Genomic DNA, 26,233 nt, shown 5'->3' with positions numbered 1-26,233 from the left:
GGTTGCTTAATTTCCATGTAATTATATGACATTGGACAATTTTCTTTGCATTGATTTTTATTTTTTTATTGCACTGTGGTCTGAGAGTGTGGCTGGTATGAATTTCCCTTTTTTGAACATAATGAGAATTGTTTTACGTCCAATTATGTGGTCAGTTTTAGAATATGTGCCATATGCAGATGAGAAAAATCTATATTCTGTTGTTCTCGGGTGGAATTTTCTGTAGATATCTATTTGATCCATTTGATCAAGTGTCAAATTCAGGTCCTGAATATCATTGTTAGTTTTCTGCCTCAATGATCTGTTTAATATCATCAGTGTGGTGTTGAAATCTTCCACTATTTTTGTGTGGTTTACTAAGTATTTTACTGTGTCTCTAAAAACTTGATTTATCAATCTGGATGCTCCTTTGTTGGATGCATGTATGTTTAGAATAGTTAGGTCTTCTTGTTGAATCGAGCCTTTATTTTTATGTAATGTCCTTCTTTGTGTGTTTTAATGTTTGTGGATTTATAGTCTATTTTGTCTGAAATTAGATTAGCAGCCCCTGCTTTTTTCTGTTTTCTGTTTGCTTGGTAGATTTCCCTCCACCCCTTTATTGTGAACCTCCACGTGTCATTGTGTGTGAGATGTGTCCCCTGAAGATCACATACCATTGGGTCATGTGTCTTCATCCAAATTGCCACTCTGTGTCATTTTGTTGGGGCATTTAGCCTATTTACATTCAAGGTTAGTATTGATATGTTTGAATTTTATCCTGTCTTCATGTTGCTAGCTGGTTATTTTGAAAACTTCTTTGTGTATTTCCTTTGTAGCCTAACTGGTCTACATACTTAAGTGTGTGTTTGTATTGGTTGGTAACAGCCTTTCCTTTCTATGTTTATTTAGCCCTCCCTTCAAGATCGCTTATAAGGCAGGTCTGGTTGTAACAAAATGCCTTAGCATTTGCTTGTCTGGAAAGGATCTTATTTCCCCTTATCTTATGAAGCTTAGTTTGGCTGGAGATGAAATTCTTGGTTGGAAATTATTTTCTTTAATAATGCTGAATATAGGACCCTATTCTCCTCTGGCTTGTAAAGTTTCCATTGAAAGTTCCACTGTTAGCCTCATGGGTTTCCTGCTCCTTCTCTCTAGCTGCCTTTAATATTTTTCCTTTCATTGCAACCTTGGAGGGTCTGATTATTATGTGTCTAGGGATGGTCTTCCTGTGCAGTATTTCACAGGGGTTATTGGCCTTTCCTGAATTTGAATGTAACCTGCTCCTTCTCTCTAGCTGCCTTTAATATTTTTTCTTTCATTGCAACCTTGGAGGGTCTGATTATTATGTGTCTAGGGATGGTCTTCCTGTGCCGTATTTCACAGGGGTTCTTGGCCTTTCCTGAATTTGAATGTTGGCCTCCCTAGCGAGGTTGAGGAAATTTTCATGGACAATATCCTGAAATATGCTTTCCAACTTGCTTGCTTTCTCTCAGGGATGCCAGTGAGTTACAGATAGGTCTCTTCATGTAATCCCATATTTCTCTGAGGTTTGGTTCATTCTTCTTCTTCTTTTTTTTTCTTTATTTTTGTCTATGTTATTTTGAGGAGCAGGTCTTTGAGTTCTGAGATTCTTTCGGCCACTTGGTCAATTGTGCTATCAATGCTTGTTATTGTATTCTGACATTTTTGAAGTGAATTTTTCATCCCTGTGAGCTCAGTTTGGTTCTTTCTTAAAATGAAAATGTTTCTTTCATCTCCTGTATTGTTTTATTGTATTCCTCAGGTTCCCTGGATTGGATTTCAACTTTCTCCTGAAGGTTGATTTTCTTTGTTCTTATCCATATTCAAATTGTATTTATTTCACTTCAACCATTTCAGCCTAGTTAAGAACTATTTGGGGAACTAGTGGTAAGATTATCTGGAGACAAGAAGACACTCTGGATTTTTGAGTTGTCAGAGTTCTTTAGCTGGTTCTTTCTCATCTTTCTGGCTGATGTCTCTTTAGTCTTTGAAGTTGCTTCCCTTTAGATGGATTTTCATGTTGTTGTTGTTGTTTTTCTTTTATCCTCTTTTACATCCTTGGGTGTTTGATTGTGGCATAAGGTGGGTTTAGTTGGCTGGCTTTGTTTTTGGTAGATTTTTGAGGGAGCCAAGGCTCAGCTCAGCTGTTCTGGGATGTGTGCTCAAACTCGGGGAAGCTGGTATTGAGCCCTCAGCTTTGTTCTCTGGCTCCTCGAAGTTTGAAACCTGCCACACTGAAGGAGCCCAAGTGTTCCCAGACCACTAGCCATAACACTACAAAGGGTGGTGCCAGCCAAAGCGCTTCATCAAGCAGTGGCAGCAGAATCCGTGTGCATTCCCACCCACCAGCAGAAGTGGAGATGTGGGAATTGGCAGTGCAGGGAGGTGCATGATTGTCACCTGGGAAGGGGAGCTAGCTGGCTTAGGGCTGCCAGTCTCCATATGGCCATTGGCAGCTGCGGTGGTGGTGGCACAGGGAGTGGGAAAGGAGGACTGGGGATGAAGGATGGGGCCACTAGCATCCCTGTGTGCCTTGGCATCCACAAAGGTGTCACCATAGGGGTGGGGCACTGGCAGACACCGATCTGGCAATCCCCCTGCACGTGATCACACCTGTAGCAGTGGCAGTGCATGGGGCAGGGCCGCTGGTGTCTGTGCTCCTGTTCAGGCAGGTAACAACAGCACAGAGGAGCGGCATTAGGGGGATGGTCACTGTGCTCATGCTGGCAACAATGACACGCTGGGCTGCATGTGCGCCCATGTGCCAGTGGGGAAGGGGAAGGGGGGGGTTCACTTGTGCATACACATACTAGCAAAATAATGGAGTGGGGTGGCCATAGGTTAACGCATGCTTGCAAAGTGGCATGGGGGAGGTTGCAGTGGGAAGAGGGCACGGGCAGATTGGTATGTGGCAGAGGGAGCCTCTCTGCTGGAACTTGCCTTTGATCAGGTGTGGTCTGCCAGCACAGGGGCCATGATGTGGGCCCTGGAGGCACAACAGTTGGGCTACTGAGGCTGCATTATGAGCAGTCATGGCCAGGCTGGAGTCCCCGGAGAGGCCACCAGACAGAAGGGTTCTCAGGTTGAACCGGCCCCACCTAATAGGCAACATCACCCTTGCTCTGTTAAAGTCTGACAGTTCCCTGAGGGTGTCCCTGGCCATGCTCCACTGCAGAGGTTGCTGAACCAAAAGCTGTGGGCTCCACACTGGCTGGAATCCTGCCTCCTCCACCTCTCTAAGCAGCTCTTCTTGTCCAGTGCACGTGTCCATAGCGGGTGTGGTGTCTCCTGCTGCCAGGATTCCAGAGGCCCGTGGCCAGAACAGGTTGCTCCCTGTTCAACTCACACCTTTCCCACACCTTTCCCAAGAGTCTTTGGGGGCCAGGAACAATTCCTCATGTGCTGTAATGCCATGCATGGTTCTCAGCTTTCTCTCTGCTCAGCCCAGCATTTGTGCTCTCCCTCCAGTTGCTCTGAATGCTCTCCTTCCAAGGATCTGCACAGAGTGCATTAGTCTTCTTGGCCTCCCGGTCCCTCGGTGGCAGATGTTCCTCCTAGCTGGTCTAGTTGGCCATCTTGCCTCCATCTCTCCAGTTCCCTTTTTGGAAGTCAAATTTATTTGGTATAATATAACCATTCCAGTCTTCCAGTATTTTGCACGGTTTAATTTTCAATCATACGTACTTTTTTATTGTGTTGTTTTGTTTAAAGCATGTCTCTTGTGAACAGCATATAGTTGATATTGCTTTTTCATTAATTATGAAAATATTTTTAATTAGAGTGTTTAATTTGATAAAATTTAAAGCAGCCAACAATGCAGTTAATTTAGTTCCACCATTTTACAGTTGATTTCCTTTAGGCTTCTTGTTTTCTGTTTCTCCTTCTGTGCTTTCTTTGAGAGTAATTGAATATTTCAAATTCTGTTTAATTTATCTTTGGACTGTTTAGCCGTATGTCTTTGTATTATATCATGATGGTTACTCTACAGGTTAACATATATATCTATAAGTTTGTATAATCTACTTATAATTAACATTATGGTCCTTAATGGGAAATATAAAAATCTTTTAATCATATAGTTATCTACCTGGTCTTGTGTGTGTGTGTGTGTGTGTATAGATATATATATATAACCATACTCACTACAATTTGTTGCTGTGGTCAATTTTTAAAAACCTTGAAGTTTATAAAACCTGGTAAAACCAAAAGGTCTCCTTGGTAGCAACAGACAACCTTAAGTGGATGATTGACAAAATCCTTTATGGCACAACACGTTCCACTAAGGACCAGTTGGTTGCACTATTGAGCAAAAATTGTGGAGCAACTTTTTTGAGACAGCAGTGGTCATTACTGTCACTGCCTTCCTTTTAAGCACTGTATTTCTGGAAAACATATAAAAGTGAGGTATCGAGAACCTGTAAACACCTCTAAATGAATTTTTAGTAATTGCTCCCCATATGGATTCTGATTATATCCTAGTAACAGTATGTATGTTTTTGCATGATTTGAAACATTTGGCAATCGGAATGCTATGAGAGTCAGAGAGTCTGAACGCTATTGTTTTTATTTTCTCTACATGGGGAATTCCAAATATCTATCTGGTGATTTTAAAAGGCAATTTATGATTTTTTAATATAGTATACATGCACAAAGTTTTACTCATCGCTCAAAAATTTTATTGTCCTTCTTAACCCCTGTACCAAAACTCTTATGTCAGCATGGTTGTATGTCTTGGTTGGCTGTTGTCAGCCATATTTCGCTATACAAGTATGGGTGTAATGCAAAACAGGCAAAGAGTTGGCTTTTAACTACAAGATTTTTTATGACAAATATTAAAATGGAAAAAACGTGGAACAGAATAATTGAACTTCTATCATTAAAATGGCAGGTCATAAAAATAAGCTGCATAATGAAGAATGAGTACATAAAAATATTTATATTGAATGACTTATTACAATAATTGTAAGATAAAAGGAAGTGAATCAGAAACAAAAGAGGTGATGATCAAAGAATAAGGAGAGGGAACTAGAATTAGAGCTTATGAAGTAATTCAGTTATTGATAATGACAAACCAGGTGTGACCAGGAAAATGAATAGATAGGCTGGTGGAAATGAAAATTAAAGGAGAGACTCAAGTAACTAAAGAACCACATAATTAGAATGATTATCTCTGATGATAGGGAAATCACCAAAAAATATAACAGGAATAATATTTCAGCCAGAAAGTAATATTCAGAGACAATTTCAGAAATAGCATATGTTGCTGTTAAGTGGAAATTGTAGAGGCCACAGTGAATTTAAGGATTGGGACGGAGTGAGAAATTGGAACTAAATTGGTGGTACAGTGCTGATGTGAGCAGAGTGTGGTGGAAACAATTATAAACAATAATAGAAAGTATAGGGTACTTCTGTTATCTACACGGGTGCTTGTGAAGTCTTCATGAGTGCTGGGGCAAGGGGAATGGTAGGGGTCAGCTGATGGAGGCGAGTGGGGTGCATGGAAATTTTTCTTATCTAGGTTCTTAGAACTCTTGCTATTGGATGGTACTAGTCTTCTTGGTCTCCCAGTCCCTCTGTGACAGATGTTCCTCCTAGCTGGTCTAGTCGGCCATCTTGCCTCCATCTCTCCAGTTCCCTTTTTGGAATTCAAATTTATATGGTATAATATAACCATTCCAGTCTTCCAGTATTTTGCACGGTTTAATTTTCAATCATATATACTTTTTTATTGTGTTGTTTTGTTTAAAGCATGTCTCTTGTGAACAGCATATAGTTGATATTGCCTGCCCACTCAGTTATCATGAGTCATTAATCTGGTTGCCAATACCTTCTATTAATCTCTTCCTTACATCCCCCCTTCTACCATATTTATTTATGCTCTTCAAAACAAAGAGAATATTTTTGTTTGGTTTTTATTTAGTCTCTATACTATCACAATATTTATCAACAAATTTCACACATCTGCTGACAAACAAATGCTGAATTAAATGTGTGATTTCTGGAATGGATTAACAACTTCATAAGTGTGAAAAGATGAATGAGACACTTTGTTTTCGTAAAGCAGCTATCAATAGAGGGGGATCTACACAGGGTGGTAACCATTTGACTTTAAACCTCTGTTATTAATTGCATTTTAATCACTTTCCATGAGTGATTATCTAACGTGAAATCCCTAATAACCTAAAAGTTTCACCATGACATAATTATGACCAACATTTACATACAGGTTTTCATTCCACCACATTTATCACTTATGTTTGCAAATTTCCTTTTCATTTGCTCTTTTGTTTTACATATGTATGTGTATGTATGTGTGCCTATGTGCATGTATATATGTATATGTATATGTATGTATGTATTCTATCCTGAATGCAATGGGGATGCTTCCAGATGTTTAAACAGGTTTTCAGTTTTATCTTACCTGTGTTTTAGAAAGTTAATTCAGTAGCAGCATAGCAAATTAATTGTTGGCCTGAGTTAGTGAGATGTGAGCATCTGTGGTTGGTTTTTATTTAAAAGGAAAAATTCTGTTTTGTGCTGCATAATGAAGTTTCAGTCAACTACACAACACATATACAAAGACAATCCTGCGAGATTATAATGTGATGAAAAATTCCTATCACCTAATGAATTTCAGCTATCATATAACGCTGTGGCACAATGCATGACTCATGTGTTTGTTGTGGTGCTGGTGTAAAGGAACCTACTGAGCCATCACTTGTGTAAAAGTGTAGCATATACTATCATGGACAGTACCTAACAATTGAAAATGATAATATACCACTGTATTGCTGGTTTATGAATTTCTATACTATTTGTCATTATCTTAGCATATACTCCTTCTACTTATATAATCTTCTACTTATATTAAAATGGTAAACTCTAAAACAGCCTCAGGCAAGTTTTTCAGGAAGTATTCCAGAAGGCATTATTATCACACAAGATGACAACTTTCGTGTGTGTCATTACCCCTGAGGACCTTGCAGTGAGACAAAGTGTGAAAGTGGAAGACAGTGATATTGATGACCCTGACCCTGTGTGTAGGCCTACATTTATGTGTGTGCTTATGTCTTAGTATTTAACAAAAAATTAAAAATATACATAATTTAAAAAATCAAAATGCTTACAGAATAAGGACTCAAGGATAGAAAATACTTTTGTACAGCTGCAAAATATGTTTGTATTTAAGCTAAAAGTTACTACAAAAAATCAAAAAGTTACAAAATGAAAAAATGTATAATGTAAGAAAGGCACAGTAAATTCAGGTTGATTTGTTATCGAAGAAATACATTTTAAAAATAAATTTAGTGTACACTAAGTGTTAAGTGTTTACAAAGTCTACAGTAGTACACAGTGATGTCGTAGGCCTTCGCATTCACTCACCACTTACTCACTCACTCACCCAGAGCAACTTTCAGTCCTGCAAGCTTCATTTGTATTGTGTCCTATATTCCATTGTTTTCTTTTACACCATATTTTTACTGTATTTTGTTATGTTTAGATACACAAATACTTATCACTTTGCTGCAATTACCTACAGCGCTCAGTAAAGTCACATGCTGTGCAGTGTTGTGGCCTAGGAGTAACAGGCAATGCTGTATGGCCCAGGTTCAGTAAGCTGCATCATCTAGGTTTGGGTAAGTACACTCTATGAGGCTTACACAACAAAATCTCCTAACAACCCATCTCTCAGAACGTATCTTCCTTATTAAGCAATGCATGGTGGAAGACTGATTTGTAAAACTCTTGCCAACCACTGGCTTTAGAGGAACAAAAATATTTATTTTTAAGAAAATATCCAAGCTATTCCTACCAAAAGTTACTTAATTGATTGGGGAAAAGGATATACAAATCGCTGGCCTTTCCATCCTCTGCTGATAAACAGTGAAAATGGATGCTGCTCTTCCATCTGCCCGGTTACATTTCTGCACACCTGACACCTGTCTCACCAAAAAAAAAACTCAAGCCACTTAGCTCAGACTCACAAAGTTAGCAGTGGTGTGAGTCCAAAGATAGTACCCATTCCCGATAACACCAGGAAAATTATGTTATTTAACAGGTAACATGTAATTCAAGAATGCATCTTATAAGGAAAGAAATGCTAAATAACTTACCTACGCTTTTAAAAATATTTAATAACTAGGCTCAATAAAAGTACCAAGTATAGCCACTTAGCATAAAGAACATTTAATATAATAGGAAAGAAAAATACGTACAAATGGCCAAATAACCATAGTTAATAGATACAGTTCAACCTTGGGCGCTGTTTTGCATGCATGAGCCTGTTGTGATAAGGTGAAATTGGAAGCTGGAAGGCTGTATGGCAGAAAATGTTTTCTGAAATACTTTTTTTTCTCACTCTGACTGATGTTTCGTATTTTAAGAATATGCTTATTTTGTCATATTCTCTCCAATATAAGAAATAAATGTCTAGGGCAACCTAGTTAAAATATGTAATGCTTGAGTCTAACTCTATTTCTCTATGGTTTGGCAGTACAATCTTATATCCATGAAAAGGAAATAGACTCTTCGTAATTCTACAGGATATTAAATGCATTAATCTGAACAATACAAATTGCATTACAGTTTATGTCCTCACAAGAGACATTCTAACATATTTCCTAAAATTTTTATATTTATCATGCTTATTTTTTGTTTTCCTCTTCTTCTTGCTCAAAGCAGAAGAAAAATGAAAGGCGATTTTAACAACTAATTTTTAGAATGTATCTACCATGCAGTATTTTAATTTTTGCTATTATTATCCCTAGACATGCACAAGTGAAATTAGGCTATCTTAAATTGCATACACTGAGGAAGACAAAGGAATCATTCTGAAAATTAAAAAAAAAAAATTGTTACTAGAATAAGAGTTCCACGAAGGCAAAGCAACAGATGTATACTAAACATATAACTTCAATCTTGTGCAGATATAGCTTTCAAATATTACATAAAGTGTGCTCAAAAACAATTACATATGTCTACACATATTTGAAAGCAGGAAGCAAATATGTTTACTACATACATTACTTTTGTTTTTCAGGCAAGATAAGATATTCTACCTTCAAAACAAACCACCAGCACTATTCACAATAACTATACATATGAGGAATTCTGCATCAGGTTTTGAATTGCAGTAGCAATTTTAACAACAGTGTTCCCTTTGGCATATTATAATGCATATTAGCTGCCACCTGTGCTTGATGAGACAGCTTGACCAGTGGTCACAGGCTGATCCCTGACCTCTGTCAGCAATTGTCTATGCGTGGCTGCCTCTACATCAAAGGTCATGAGCAAAAGCCTTAGTGAGCAGTCCACAGCCATTATAGACAGATACGGATGACTACCAAAGTTAAATGAATATGACCTTTTAATATCATTCTCAAAAATTGTGTAGTAGAAAGGCATAAGCGTCAAATATATTAGAAATTCAAAGCCAGATTACAAAACTTACATGTATTGATAATAAATGGTGTGCTAAAAATGTTACATATTGCCTTAGTCATTTGCACAAGAATATGGGCTTCTGTTTTGATAAGAAATATTAAAGAGGTTGAATTAAGAGTTATAATAAATACATATCTTTAAAATGCTTTTACTTGGGCACCGAATGATTTATAATTATTTATTGCCAAACATAAAGAACATACAATGGAAGTTATTAACTGAAGTGGGGACAATGTAATTTGCTTTTCGTGAAATCGAAATAATATTAAATCAATGATAAACTAAAGGTATAAATAATCATTTTGTTGTATTGTCAATAATACAGTAAAGTTTTGAAGAAAGTAGAAGATTTAGGCTGTAAAAATTTATCAAGATTATTTCCTTCATGGAAGTAAGTTTTATATGTACTAACATAGCAACTGTGGAATACAAACAAAACAGAAACCTCTGCAATAAAATAAAACTTAAAAATACCTGGGAGGAGAGGTAGAGCAAGATGACAGATTAGAAGACTCTATGAATTGTTCCACTTGCAAGGACGCCAGTTTAACCACTACCTACACACACACAACAAAAGCACCTTCATAAAAATAAAAAATCAGATGAGTATCTGGTTTTACATTCATGTTGCTGAAAGAGGCACTGAAGAGATAGGGAAAACCATCCTGGTGGCAGCATGGGACAGAGATCATTTCTATGCACCAGGGAGATGGAGAGTGCAGCAATTATGAGGCATTGAACTCAATGCTATGCTGTTGTAACAGAAAGTAAAACAAAACCAAACTCAGCTGATACAGAGGGAGCATTTAAACCAGCTGGGGTGGAGCTGTGAACCCAGCAGTTGGAACCTCCATTCCTGCAAGCCTCACCACTGTGAGATAAAGTTTTCTGGGGCCCTAAATAAACCTGAAAGGTAGTCTAGGCCACAAAGATTGCAACTCCTCGGTGAGTCCTAGTGCTGAACTAAGCCCAGAGGCAATGCACTGGAATGACACATGACCTACTGAGACACCAGCCTGAAAAGCTAAAGGAGTGCTGACATCAACTCTTCCCTAACTGGGCTGCACAGCCCATGGCTCTGAAAGATACCTGATCCTTCTGCTTAAGGAGGAAAAAGAAAATAACGGGGAGGACTTTGTGTTTTTTCTTGGATATCAGCCCGGCCACAGCAAGATACAGTACCTGTCAGAGTCATGAGGTCCCTTTTCCAAGCCCAGCTCCCAGACAACATGTCTAGACACACCCTGGATCACAAGGAAAGCTGCTCCCTTGAAGTAAAGGACTCAGTCCTGACAGCGTTCTCGTCTACTAACTAAAGAGCTCTAGGGTCCTGAATAACCCGCAGTGACAACCGGGCACTACGTTGAGGGCCTTTGGTGAAACTCTGAAACTTGCTGTCTTCAGGTCAGACTCAGCACATTCCCAGTTGTGTTGACTACAAGGTGAGATTCCTTCTACCTGAGAAAAGTGGAGAGCAGAATAAAGGGGACTTTGTCTTGCACCGTAGGTACCAGCTCAACCACTGAGGGTTAGAGCAGTAAGCAGGTTCTTGAGGTTCCTGATTCCAGAATTCGGCTCTTGGACAGCATTTCTGGACCTGTCCTAGGGGAGCCCACTACCCTGATGTGTGAGTACCAGGCCAGGTGGCATTCACCACAAGTTGACTGAAGAGTCCCATAAGGGAGCATTGGTGGTAGTCTGGCAGTACTCGCTGTGAGCCTGTAATGACAGTGACCATAAGGTGAGGGTCCCCTGCCATTCAAAAGGGAAGCAAAGAGTAGAATGGACTATGTATTGTAATTTTAGTGTCAGTTCAGCTGCAATACAATAGAATACCAGGTAGAGTTCAAAGGTTTTTGACTGTGGATCCTGGATCCTAGACAGCACTTCTGGACCCACTTGTGGACTGGAGAGCTCAATTGTCTGAAGAAAAGGACAGAGGCCTGGCTGGATTTGCCACCTGCTGATTGGCCCCAGGGCCTTGAGCAAACATAAGCAGTAGCCAGAGAGTAGTTATAGCAGATCTTGAGCAAGACCCAGTGCTGTTCTGATTTTGCAGTCAGTCTAGGTCTGACCCAGTGCTGTCCTACTGGTGGTGGCCACTGGAGTGGTGGTGGCTGGCTTTAGAGAGAGAGAAATGAGAGAGAAAAGAAGGAAAGAAGGAAGGAAGGGAGAAAAAAAGGAAGGAAAGAAGGAAGGAAGGAAGGAAAGAAGGAAGGTAGGGAGGGAGGGAGGGAGGGGAGAGGGGAGGTGAGGGGAGGGAAAGGAAAGGAGATGTGATACATCATATCAGCAGAATGAAGAACAGAAACTGTACGATATTTCAATTGATGCTATTAATACAATTCAACATCTCTTCATAATAAAATCTCTCAAGAAACTGGGCATAGAAGGAACATACCTTAACAATAAAAGTCACATATGACAAACCAACAGTTGATGTTATATTAAAAGGGAAAAAAGTGAAAGGCTTTTTTCTAAGATCCAGAACACAAATGACTAAGATGCCTACTTTCACCACTGTTATTCAAAATAATACTGGAAATCCTAGTTAGAGTAATCAGAAAACAGAAAGGAATAAAATGCAGGCAAATTGGAAAGGAAGACGTCAAATTGTTCTTGTTAGCAGATTATATGATTTTATGTTTGGAAAAACCTGAAGACTCCACTAAAAAACTAGTAGAACTGAAAAAAATATCCGTTAAGTATCAATATACAAAAATCAACCTACAAAAATCAGTAGAACTTCTATATCCAACAGTGAACAATCTGAAAAAGAAATCAAAAAGTAATCTCATTTACAATAACCACAAATAAAATTAAATACCTAGGAATTAACCAACGAAGTGACAAATCTCTATAAAGCAGACTATAACACTGACAAAAGAAATTGAAGAGGACACCAAAAAGTGGAAAATATTTTATGTTTGTGAATTAGAAGAATCATTATTGTTAAAATATCCATACTACCCAAAGCAATCTATAGGTTGAATGCATTCCCTTTCAAAATACCAATGACATTTTTCACAGAAATAGGCAAACAATCCTAAAATTTATATGGAACCACAAAAATCTCAGAATAGCCAAAATTATTCTAAGCAAAAGAAACAAAATGTTTAGAATCACATTATCTGACTTCAAATTATACTACAGAGTTATAGTAAACAAAACAGCATAGTACTGGCATAAAAATAGACACATAAACGAATGGAACACAATAGAAATCCCAGAAACCAATCTACACACCTACAGTGAACTCATTTTTGACAAAGGTGTAAAGAACATACACTGGGGAAAGACAGTGTCTTCAATAAATGGTGCTGGGAAAATTGGACATCCATATGCAGAAGAATAAAACTAGATCCCTATATTTCACTATACATAAAAATAAAATCAAAATGCATTCAAGACTTAAATCTAACACCTCAATCTATGAAACTACAACAAGCAAACCATCACGAAAATCTCCAGGACATTAGTCTGGGCAAAAATGTCTTGAGCATTACCTCACCAGCACAGGCAACCAAAGCAAAAATGGATAAATGGGATCACATCAAGTTAAAAGGCCTACAGACAGTGAAGGAAGCAATAACCAAAGTGAAAAGACAACCCACAGAATGGGAGAAATTTTTTTAAACTACACATCTGACAAGGGATTCATAACCAAAATATATAAGGAGCTCAAACAACTCTGTAGGAATAAAACTAATAATCTGATTTTTTTAATAGGCAAAACATATCAGTAGACATTTCTCAAAAGAAGACACACCAATGGCAAACAGGCATATGAAAATGTGTTCAACATCATTGATCAGAGAAGTGAAAATCAAAGCTAAAATGAAATATCATCTCACTCCAGATAAAATGGTGTATATCCTAAATACAGGCAATAACAAATGCTGGCAAGGTTGTGGAGAAAAGGGAATCCTTGTACACTGTTGATGGGGATGTAAACAGGTACAACCACTTTGGAGAACAGTTTGGAGATTCCTCAAAAAAACAAAATAAAAAAATTAACATATGATCCAGCAATCCCACCGCTGGGTATATACCCAAAATAAAGGAAATCAATATATTGAAGGCTTAGCTGCACTCCCATGTTCATTGCAGCACTGTTCACAATAACCAATTTGGAATCAACCTGTGTCTATCAACAGTTGAAAGGATAAAAACAATTTGGTACATATACACAATGAAATCCTATCTAGCCATTAAAAAAACTGAGATCCAATCATTTGCAACAACATGAATATAACTGGGAGTCATTACATTAAGTGAAATATACCAGGCATAGAAAGAGAAATAATACATGTTCTCACTTATTTGTGGGATCTAAAAATCAAAACGATTAAACTAACAGAGATAGAGAGTAGAAGGATGGTTACCAGAGGCTGGGAAGGGTCTTGGGGTTGGAAGAGAAGGCTGGAATAGTTAATGGGTACAAAAAATAATGAAAGAATGAATAAAATCTAGTATCTGATAGCGCAACGGGGGGACTATAGCCAGTAATAATTTAACTGTATATTTTAAACTAACTAATAGATTATAATTTTATTGTTTGTAACAAAAAAGATAAATGTTCGAGAGAACAGACACCCCATTTTTCATTATGTGATTATTATACATTGCATGCCTATACCAAAACATGTCATGTATTCCAGAAATATGGGATACTATTCAGCCATAGAAGTATAAAATCCTGCCATTTGTGGCAACATGAATGAACTGGGAGGACTTTATGTTAATGAAATAAGCCAAGTATAGAGAGACAACACAGGATCTCACTCGTATGTGGAATCTAAAAAGAGTTTATCTCATAGAAGTATAAATTAGAATATCAGTTACCAGGGGTTTGGGAGAGGTATGGGGAGGAGAATATGGGGAGAAATTGGTCAACTGGTACCAAATTACAGACTGATAGAAAGAAGTTCTGGTGTTCTATTGCACAGTAGGGTGGTGACAGTTAAATATATATATATATATATATTTTTTTTTTAATTATACTTTAAGTTCTAGGGTACATGTGCATAACGTGCAGGTTTGTTACATATGTATACTTGTGCCATGTTGGTGTGCTGCACCCATCAACTCGTCGGCACCCATCAACTCATTATTTACATCAGGTATAACTCCCAATGCAATCCCTCCCCCCTCCCCCCTCCCCGTGATAGGCCCCGGTGTGTGATGTTCCCCGTCCCGAGTCTAAGTGATCTCATTGTTCAGTTCCCACCTATGAGTGAGAACATGTGGTGTTTGGTTTTCTATTCTTGCAATAATTTGCTGAGAATGATGGTTTCCAGCTGCATCCATGTCCCTACAAAGGACACAAACTCATCCTTTTTTATGGCTGCATAGTATGGCAATCATTAAAAAGTCAGGAAACAACAGGTGCTGGAGAGGATGTGGAGAAATAGGAACACTTTTACACTGTTGGTGGGACTGTAAACTAGTTCAACCGTTATGGAAAACAGTATGGCGATTCCTCAAGGATCTAGAACTAGAAGTACCATATGATCCAGCCATCCCATTACTGGGTATATACCTAAAGGATTATAAATCATGCTGCTATAAAGACACATGCACACGTATGTTTATTGCAGCACAATTCCCAATAGCAAAGACTTGGAATCAACCCAAATGTCCATCAGTGACAGACTGGATTAAGAAAATGTGGCACATATACACCATGGAATACTATGCAGACAGTTAAATATATTGTACTGTATATTTCAAAATAAGTGTAAGTAATACTTTTCAATGCTTCCATCACAGAAAAATAATGTTTGAGGTCATAAATAAGCTAACTACTATGATTTGTTCATTACACAAGACATAATTGTATCAAAACATAATGCTATATTCCATAAATAAGCACAATTATTATGTGTCAATTAAAAACAAAGTAAACTTTAAAAAAGTGAATAAAGAGTTAACCTTTCCCACCTATATGAAGAAAGTACTTGCAAGTTGGGAGATAAATTGTATAATATTGTAATGGTTGTATAGTTTAAAGATATAATATTAAAAATTACTACTTTCATTAATCAATTACTTTATAAGGAGGAAGAAAAATAATCTGAAAGTGGCAATGAAGACAAGAGAGGTATGTACCATACCCTCAGTCAAATAGGATGAAGGCTGTGTTAGATACTCAACACTCAACACCCAACACCACCTTGAGTGATATAGGTGAAGTCTGTCGTCATTAAAGAGCCAAACTTCACTTGGAGCAGAAAGCAGAAGAGAACATCAGAGATAACATTTAAAATACAGAGGATTTCTGAATTTCAAAGGATATAGTGAAATTATTTCGGAATTTGGAGATTGGTCAAAAATATGTACAAAGTCTTACGTGATTGGAGATTCAGAAATGAAAACTGACATTGGAATTCAGGGCTTCATGTAGTAACTTATTGAAACAGAGCTCAGAGACCTTGTCTGATTTGTCCTGCTTGTGTCCAGGCAAAAGCAGCTGAGGAGGTGGCTGACCATATTGGCTGAACACTGGTGGAGAGGAGTGGCCGAGCTGGGACATCCCCAGGAGCACAGAAGAATATGAGCAATCTTTCCTGGAGCACCTGGTTCCCTGAGGTTGCTCCCAATTCTCAGAGCTCAAGGAGTTCCGAGGATTTCTCTTGGCACTGCAATTAGGGAATGGAGGATATAGTTGGCATGACATTTTTGTCATCAACATAAAGAAATGCGTGACTCTCTCTTTCCTCCTGCCATATGTCAGCAGTCTTATCTGGAGCCTGCAGAGCCTCCTGCTCCCTCTGGGATTCCAAAACACTTGATTTCTGAGTTCTTCCTTACATTTGGGGCAGGAGATTTGGGGACATCTTTTAGTGAATGCTAGTGAGGACTCAAAATATCTATTTAATTTGGCTGCATCCAGGATTTTTTGCTTATAATTATCATATTTTTATGGTGCCTGTTTATATGTCCAGTGTGGTCCCTTTATAGCCATTTGATGTGAAACATTGTGAGCTCTTAGAATCTGCTAAAGGCAGGTATTGAATGCTCATTTTTTATATTTTTTAAACTTTAAATATTTTGTACACTTAAACATGCTTTATTTTTCACTTTTCCATTCCAATCCATATTTGTTTCTTCGGGAACATAATGAGTTTTCATATTTCGGATGTATATTGTCTTCTCCATCTCCTGTCTCTGTGCACTGCTCTTTTCCTCATACATAACCAGAGAGAGCTTTTCAAGCGTGTGCTCTGTTCCACTGGTTCTGTAATATTGATTCAGCATTCACTATTTCCAATACGTATTTGATTTCACGAATGATATTTTTTGTTTCTTCGAAACCACTTAAATCATTCCTCAATTTAGAGCTCACTTTTCTGTCTTTTCAGTTTACTGTGTGTCCTTTTAAACCAAAGTATTTGTTCCTCTGTGTTTCAGAGAAGCATACTTTATAGCATTTTATAGAAGCTTCCAAACAGTTCACTGAATTTATGCGTGGATCCTGCCTTGGATGATATTCAGACAATGTGGTGCCTTTGGATGTCATTCCCTTTGTCTTGACACAATGCTTTCTCCTTAAAGCCTATCATTTTCTCTAATGAAGCATCATCTGTACAAAATGGTTATTTATATTTTCTGTGTACCTCATTTTCATCTTGCTGTAGGTGCCCCTACTAAGATATGCCCAGAGCAGATCGGTATGCACTTCCCACTTCCAGTGACTTCACTCATAGGAGAATTTCTCTCTGCACTGATAGAATTGCTGTCTTTGAATTGATTTAACAAAATAATTACATAGTCGAACATGTTGGAAGGATGAATGTGTAATAATTTCATTGTCATTGTAAATACCATCTGCTCATTCAGGGAACTGAGAGTTGAAGAAGAAAAAAATGCCTTCTCCTATTTCTCCTCCTTCTTCAGAACCTCCTTCCTCTTTTTACAAAAGCTCTGCTTCAAAAGAGATATGATATCTAGAGAGACAAGGTCTAGTGTTTTCTTTTTCCATTCATCTGCCCTATTGTTGGGGAATGTGCTGTAACGTATTGGTTAACAGCATATGCTTTGGACTTATATCACAGTTTGGGGTTATTTCCCAGGTTTCACCACCAACTAGCTATCGACGTTGATTATATTACTCAGCCCATCTAAGCCTCAGCTTTTAAATCTATAATACTAGAGTTTTTTCATCATATGGGTATATGAAAATAAAATGAGATAAATTATGAAAATTATTCAACCAAGATTACAGTAAATTCTTCATAATTTTTAATATCATTAAATTACATAATAATTATTTTATTGCTTTGAAAATCCTGGCCTTGAATTTTGGCTTGCTCCTTTTTAACTATTCTTATATTTTAATGTGTTATTACAGGTATTTGGCAGAAATAAACAAATACATAAATAATAATTTTTTAATTCAAATTATCACAAAGGTACAAAATGCTAAAATAAATTTTTGCAGAAATATCTGACATTGAACATTTTTTCACTGTATATTTTGCCTTCAAAGAATTCATATATCAAAGTATACACTGCATAAAAAGGACTAGAAGTCAGTGCAATGTCTATCTATTATGCTATTTCTGCTTACACTAGTGAAATTATATGTGGTATATAAATTAAAATTACATGCCAATAGAAAGTATTCATTTACATATACAAATTTGTAGCACTTATGTTACCAGATGAACAGAACATTTCATAAATATCTGTATTTCTCTTCATATTCCAAGACTTACGACTAAACACTTGTACTCAAGTCAATGACCACCATCAGTCACCCGGTTTCTTCCTACGTCTCTGATTACTTCCTTTATCTCTTTTCAAGGTTCCCATTCTCAGCATGACAAATAAATGTGAACACTTACAAAGTTTGGCTTTAGTTCTCATTCTGTGTTCCTCCTGAGGCTATCATTTCCTCCCATAGTTTAAATAACTATCTACATGCTAAAGACTACTTGATACCTAGCCAATGGCAATATTGCTCTGCTGAGTGTCAAATTGTTCCCACCAATAACCCAAATGGAATAATGATAATGATCTCATAACTGGCAAGTCCTGCTTTGAATTCTTCGTCTCATCACTATGGAACTGAAGGTCTTGGATACATACCAATAGATCAAATGGACACTTCGAGAGCACTGTGCAAATGAGCAGGTTGCAAAACCTCATCAAGTGTAGCAAGATGGCCAGGTGTAGAGAACAGTTTGTCTGCCCAGTAATCCTATTCAAGGGCCAGAAAATTTGGCAGGTCAGCCTCTGGCTGAGTGAAGGCAGCTGCATGAATCCACTGGCTACAGCTGTATTTTTTAGAGGGTGCCTATGCTGCCTGAACAGGTGCAGGGGACTTCACGGAAGAGGAATGTGCTCTTTGAAGTGTCCATACACATCTATTTCAGGAAGTTAGAGGCTGTGACATCAAGCTGCTTCAATAGCTATCAGTCAAATACATCTGTGATCTGATGGTAGAGAATAAGAAAGTAAAGCTTGGCTTGAATGTGACCTCCTCTGAGAAGGTGGACAAAGCCCAATGCTGAGCCAGCTTCACTCTGCTCTGCATCCTGTGTTCAGATGGTGAACTTTGTAAGGAATATAAGGATTGAATTACATGGCTGAAAGGCAAATTTTTAACTGGAAGCAGGATTATGTCAAGGCTCCATTGAGCACACCTGACTCATAGACTCACTCTCTGAACATTAACTGGAGCCAGCATCCGTGGTGGGACCTGCTGCATCAAATGCAAAACTACCCCAAACTGCTGGTTTCTGTACTTAAGAGCAACTATGAAAGCAAGCTGCTGGTATATCAGTCTAAGATCAAATCCCTCATTTCTACACTTTTCTTTGTGGGTTGATGGGCTCATCCACACATCCCTGAAGCCTGCTGAGATCCTTCACCTACCCACGGCCTATTCCTAGTCCCTCTTTGAGCACACAACGGTAGATTGGGTAAGCAAAGGATGGGCTATTTTTTTCCACTTCAGTTTTTGATATCATTTTCTAGGAGTTCTCTGCCCTGAAGACACACAGGTGACAGTTTGTCAGGCTCGGAGGCAGGCTTCACCATGGAGGATAGCTGTATACTGAGATGAAGGGATTCCAGCCTTGGCAGGGACTTTTCTCCCTGGTCATGGCGAGCCCCCAGAAGTCATTGAGAGCTTCACCTATGAGGTCGTGGATCTATTCCTGGAAGGATCACGGACTCAAGCAGCTTGGAGAAGAGTCACTTGTCCTCTCCACAAAGTATACTCTGGAATTGACTGCAGCACTGGGAGCATGACCTGCCTTCTCAACAGATGCTGGCAAAAGCCTCGTCTTCAAGCTCCTCATTCTTGAGCTGTTGCAACAACTTTTTCAGAATGGCTAGTGCCCACTGGAAGCCTCCAAACCCAGACTTGCAGCCCTGAATTATGGGGAGGCTCAGCGGCAAAAGTGCACTGAGCTTTATTGGCCACATGTAGCAGCACAGCTCCCTGTCCCTCTGATGCCTTTGGGACCTGCTGGAGCAGTTTTCCTGCAGTGTTGATTCCAGGGCACCACCAACAGCACCTGGTGAAGCAGCTAGTCCAAGGCAGTTTTCTGCTCCTTGCTCCAATAAGCCCTGAACTGACTGAAAGCCATGCCTAGCCAAGGGGTAGTTCAAGGTCAGGAGAAATTGCTTTGCTCCTCCTTCTCCATCATACGTCTGGCAGCCCCCAAACTGATCAGGACCAAGGACAGGATGGCCCAACCCTCAGCTTCCTGCTGGTGATGGCAGTCCCCTTTTGTCACTGCCTCCCACCCACCCCAATCTTTGCCAGGATTCCCCAACTCTCCAAACTGTGCGAAGTTTCCTGTGCCCTGTGGAGGGCATGACTTCACGAAAGATACTTTTCAGCACTAATAGAAACAACCTATCAACCCAAGAAAAGACATGGCAGAATTCTGAGTGCATGTTACTAACTGAAGTAAGTCTATATGAAAAGGCTATAGATTGCACGGTTCCAACTACGTGAGATTCTGAAAAGGGTAAAATTATTGAGACAGTAAAAAGATAAGTGGTTGCCGGAAGCTGAAGTCCCAGCACAGGGAGAATGAACAGGCCCAGCACAGAGGATTTGTAAGGCGGTGAAACTATTCAGTATGGCACCATAATCGTGGATATTTATTATTATCCATTTGTCTTATGCCATGGCATTGTAACACGCTAAGGTGACCTATGAACTTTGAGTCCTTTTGATGTGAACTAATGAACCCTAAGGTAAACTATGAACTTTGGGTCCTTTTTATGTGCTAATGTAGGTTCATCAATTATAACAAATGAATCATTCTAGTGAGAGGATGTTGATACTAGGAAAGGCTGATACTGTTTATGGGGCAAAGAGTACATGGGAAGTCTCTGTAACTATTACCTCAATTTTGGGTGAACCTAAAATCACTCTAAAAAGTAAAGTCTATTAAAAAATGCAATATATTTCCATCAATATGGAAAAGAAATGGACAATGTTTAACAAAAATGACGGAAGTATTTACCATCCTTCCCAGCAACATCACCTCTCAGAGTCGAAGAGATACTTCATCATCAAATGTATGAAGTATATATGCATGATTTTATTTCTAATGTGATATTAATTTCAATAGGAAAAAATATGGAAACAAGCTGAGTGCCCTATTATAGAGAACTGGCTGTATAAACTAGGGTACTTACACAGTGGAAGTATTATGGAGACATTAGAAAGAAATGAATGATGATCTCTATATATCAGTATTTAAAGATCTTCAGGATAAACTGCTAATGAGAAAAACAAGGTGCTGAAGTGTGAACCTTGTTTGCTTTTTGTGTAAAAATGTGTGGAGAAAATAAGTGTCTCTTTGTACATCTGTATTTGCAGAAGTAAGCAAAGAATTAATAAAGATAATACCTATATGGTGTTGGGGAAAATGGAGTGAGGAAGGAGAAGACTTAAGAGGGTACACTGTGGCCAACGTTTTTGTAAAGACTGAAGTATATTTCTAAAAAACTCATTTAAAGAAATAAAATATAAAAGATATACGTATACTCTTAGGAGTTTACTTGACTAAAGACAGAAGCTTGTTTTGTTCATTAACATAAAGCCTATAAGTTTATACTGAGGTCAAAAAATAGAAACTTAGAAGACCCTTTGTCGCCATTTGAGGTGGCCATTAACAACTTCAAAATTGAGAATTAAAAAGAAAATTAAAGTTTTTACCTTGTCTTTTTGGAGAACTACATTTCAGTATAACCAAATAACTGTAGATGATGAGGAAAAATTTTGTTTTGTAGAAGATGGCTACTTAATGAATATTGAAAGAATGACAGAATTAGAGTGTAATCATTTCACAAATGCTATACTAAAGAAATTCTTTCCAACTAGTGTCAAAATAATTATGTGAATGATTGCTGAGGAATGGACATTTATAGTGTGAAAGCCATAACTACAGAATGGGGGACTCAGAATGCCATAATCTTGATTAAATCATCAATCTGAGCATTTTAGCTGGTGGGCCTATGATAATATGCATTTTCTATTGGTTTTATAAAATATTTTCATCAGTCAAATCCATATTCAGGTAGAATGCTTCAAGGCAATAGGAAATTATCTCTCCAACTTATGCTTCATTTAATTAATAGCACCACTCTCCCCAACAATTGCCTATTATTTTACTAGTATCACATATAATTATTATTATTCAGCAACTTGCTTCTTATAATTTGTGTAAATCAAATTAAACACAGGTTATGGGGTGGTTGTGATCTCACTGAAACAAATATATTGACTCACTATAAAAGAAACCACACATTCAATGACAAAAATTCATGAAAAGAAAGATCAAAAAAAGTCAGTGTAGAAGGGAAGTTTGTCTTCTTTTATGATTTACTGAAAAGATGAAGTGCAAAATGTAGTCTCTAAAGTTTATGTCATTGCTTCTCTTTACTCTCCTTTCTTTTGAAAGTCGACATGACATGTTCATATGCAGAAATCATCAGCTTTATGTTGGTAAAGTTCTTTCAAGGTGTAGAAAACTAAAAGTGCTCTCTATAACAGCAATGAGATGGAAAATCTGCTGAAATCAAGCCATTCTTACTCTTTTTTCTAAACTGACACATTAGTGACATATTGTAACCCATTCTTGACTCTACACTAAAATACTTTCTACCTTTAAAGAGATAAACTTATTATAGATATATAAACACATTGCTATTAATTCAAAAAGACAAATGCAGAATAAACTTTTCATAACATCATCAATTGTGTATATTTGAGTTATTTTTAGTAAAATACAATGTGAGACATAGTATTTGATTGTTCAAACCTAACTGCATAAAAGATGTAAGTATAGCCTTTGGGATTGTGCAACTCATGTGATGGGCTTGCTTTATTCACACACATGAAGTCTGTAAGGTACAGAATTAATCCCTAAGTCATGTTAATGTGCTTCTTTGATAATTCTTATTAACCATTACAAGATATTTAAATTGCAGATACCCTGCTGAGTGAATATTCAAAGTGCACTTGACAGTCCTACACCAGAATACCAGATGCTCCTTAATAGAACATTACTATGTTTTATTTCGTGACTTATAAATGGTTGATTTTATTCCATAGTGCCCTGGCTTTAGAGAGAGAAATGAGAGAGAAGAAAAGAAGGAAAGAAGGAAGGAAAGGAGAATAAAGGAAGGAAGGAAGGAAGGAAGGAAGGAAGGAAGGAAGGAAGGAAGGAAGGAAGGAAGGAAGGAAAGGCAGNGAAGGAAGGAAGGAAGGAAGGAAGGAAGGAAGGAAGGAAGGAAGGAAAGGCAGTTCTTACATTTCAAGGGCTAATCATATGTCAAACATATTTGCATTCTTCTTCTCACTAATTGTTATTTGAACAAAGATAATGATTTTTTATCTCATCTTTTTTCCTAGAGACAGCCTTAACATATCTGTTCTTGTGGTTCACTCTACTCTTCAATGTGGAAGTTTCTGGTTTTTCAGAATTTGCATTACACTGTCTATTAAAATTATTTTAAGTTGCTAGAAATTAAGTATAATTAGTTTTAATATTAATTCATGAGGGTACTTACCTTCTATATTACTCCATTGATGAAATGCCTGAGACTGGTAATTTATATGCTGCTATGAAGAAATACCCAGGACTGGTAATTTTTATAAAAGAAAGAGGTTTAATTGACTCACAGTTCTGCAAGGCTGAGAAAGCCTCAGGAAACTTATAATCATGGCAGAGGGGGAAGCAAATAGAACCTTCTTCATATGGCAGCAGCAAGGAGAAGTATCATAGCAGAGAGAAGGGGGAAGCCATTTCTAAAACCTTCAGATCTCATGAGAACTTACTATCAGGAGAATAGCATGGGGGAAAACTGCCCCCGTGATTCAATTGCCTCCCACGGGGTCCCTCCCACCACATGTGGGGATTATGGGAACTACAGTTCAAGATGAGATTTGCTTGTGGACACAGCCAAACCGTATCACCTTCTGTCTTTCAAAATAGCTGGTACTTCTTTTTGTTTAGCCAGAAAGAAATTATTTAAACCCCTTGAATACTGTGTTCTTGATAATTCATTTTTATAATGTACTAACTTGCTTTCTTTATAAAGCAACAGTGGAAAATTTTGGTAACACAGCAATTTCCTGGGGAGAAGGGGATAATTTTTCTACATAACCACCTTTTGAACACAGGTCTATCTCTCTGTCCTATGACTGTACTGTGTTTCCTTAAGAAGCCATAGCAAAATGCAATGACGTAGTAAGTACTAACGTCAGAGTCTGACAGATTTGATCTTAATCATATTTCCAGCTTTTCTTGGTTTTGCGGACTTTACATACTTGAAGCCTCACATGTCACCCTCTTTTATAATCCACACAGTAATGCCTGCTTCTCAAGATTACTCTATCCATAAAAAATGAGATAATATTACATGAAAAAGAAAACTGTGCTTAGTATATATCATTTGATCATTAGGTGTTATGATTACTCCAAAGTTTCCCATCAACTTATTTTGAAGTAGTTTTATTCCTAGAAAAAAGCATGAAATACAGGAATAATATAGGAGACTTAAAAATAATCTCAAGAAATTATCAGTAGATATTTAATGGATATTCCATTAATATCCATTAAAACAATATTGATATTTGGTAAGATTTATGGCTACTCAGGTTTGAATATTGGTCTGTTCAGGGAGCTAGTGACCTGTCTCCCTCACCAACAGAGCCTCCACATCAATCTACATCTGATGCTGCGGTTGTATCAAACCAAAGTGGTCCTTGTATCCAAGAAGCAAGGCTCCTCTTGTACTTAAATGCAGAGACTAGGGTTGTTGCAAGCTTCATCATTTGGAATGGGGACTCTAAAGCTTTTCAACACACTGTACCTCTTCTCCTAACAATTAAATTTTGTGGTAAAATCTATATAATATAAAATATTCCTCTGAACCATTATAAAATATATAATTCAGTGCCGTTGGCCACACTCACAATGTTTATCCATTCATCTGTTGATGGACACTTGGGTTATTTCTACCTATTGCCTGTTGTGAATAATGTGGCCATAAATTTTGGTATAAAAGTATCCAGTTTCTGTTTTCAATTATATAGGATATGTACATAGGCATCAACTTTGCTAGATCACAGGATAATTCTATTTTTACCTTTTTGAGGAATTACCAAACTGCTTTCATGATGGGTGCATCATGTCACTTTTTCACTAGCAGTGTATGGAGGTACCAATTTCTCCATATCATCACTATTTGCTATTTTCTGCCTTTTTTATTATAGCCATCCTGGTAGATGTGAAGTTATATTGCACAGTGGTTATGATTCGCATTATCCTAATGTCAAGTATCTTTTCACGTGCTTCTTGGCCATTTGTATATCTTCTTTGAGAAATGTCAGTTGAAATCTTTGTCTATTTTTTGTCTTTTTGTTTTTGAATTTTAGCAATTATTGTTATATTCTGGATATTAAACCCTTATCAGATATATAATTTGCAAATATTTTCTCCTATTCCATAAGTTGTGATTTTACATTCTTGATAATGTCCTTTTAGATATAAGGGTTTTAAATATTGCCTATTTATTTCTTTTTCTGTGTCTCATACTTTTAGTGTCACTTTTAAGAATCCATTACAAAATCCAGTTTCATGAAGATGTAAGTCTATGTTATTCTCTGAGAGTTATAAGGATTTAGCACTTATATTTAGTCTTGATCCATGTTGTGTTAATTTTTGTATATGGTGTGAAACACGGTTCCAACTTCATACTTTTGTTTGTGAAAATCCAGTTGTCCCAGCACCATTTATTGAAGAGATGTTTTCTTTCCTCATTGGAAGGACTTATCACCCTTATCAAAAGTCAATTGGCCATAAACATACAGGTTTGCTTCTTGACTTTCAATTCTATTCATTGGTTTATTGGTCTATCTTTAGGCCAGTTGCACGTTGTTTTAATTATTGTTACTTGGTAGTAAGTTATGCAATTGGGAAGAGTGAGTCATCTAAGTCTGTTCTTTTTCATAATCGTTTTGAAGATTGAGGCACCTTTTTTTTTTTTTTTAATTTATTTATTATTATTATACTTTAAGTTGTAGGGTACATGTGCATAACGTGCAGGTTTGTTACATATGTATACTTGTGCCATGTTGGTCTGCTGCACCCATCAACTCGTCATTTACATCAGGTATAACTCCCAATGCAATCCCTCCCCCCTCCCCCCTCCCCATGATAGGCCCCGGTGTGTGATGTTCCCCTTCCTGAGTCCAAGTGATCTCATTGTTCAGTTCCCACCTATGAGTGAGAACATGCGGTGTTTGGTT

Source organism: Theropithecus gelada, chromosome 18, assembly GCF_003255815.1.
Source record: "Theropithecus gelada isolate Dixy chromosome 18, Tgel_1.0, whole genome shotgun sequence".
NCBI lineage: Eukaryota > Metazoa > Chordata > Mammalia > Primates > Cercopithecidae > Theropithecus > Theropithecus gelada.
The sequence above is the reverse complement of the archived record's forward strand: the minus strand, read 5'-3'. Positions refer to the sequence as shown.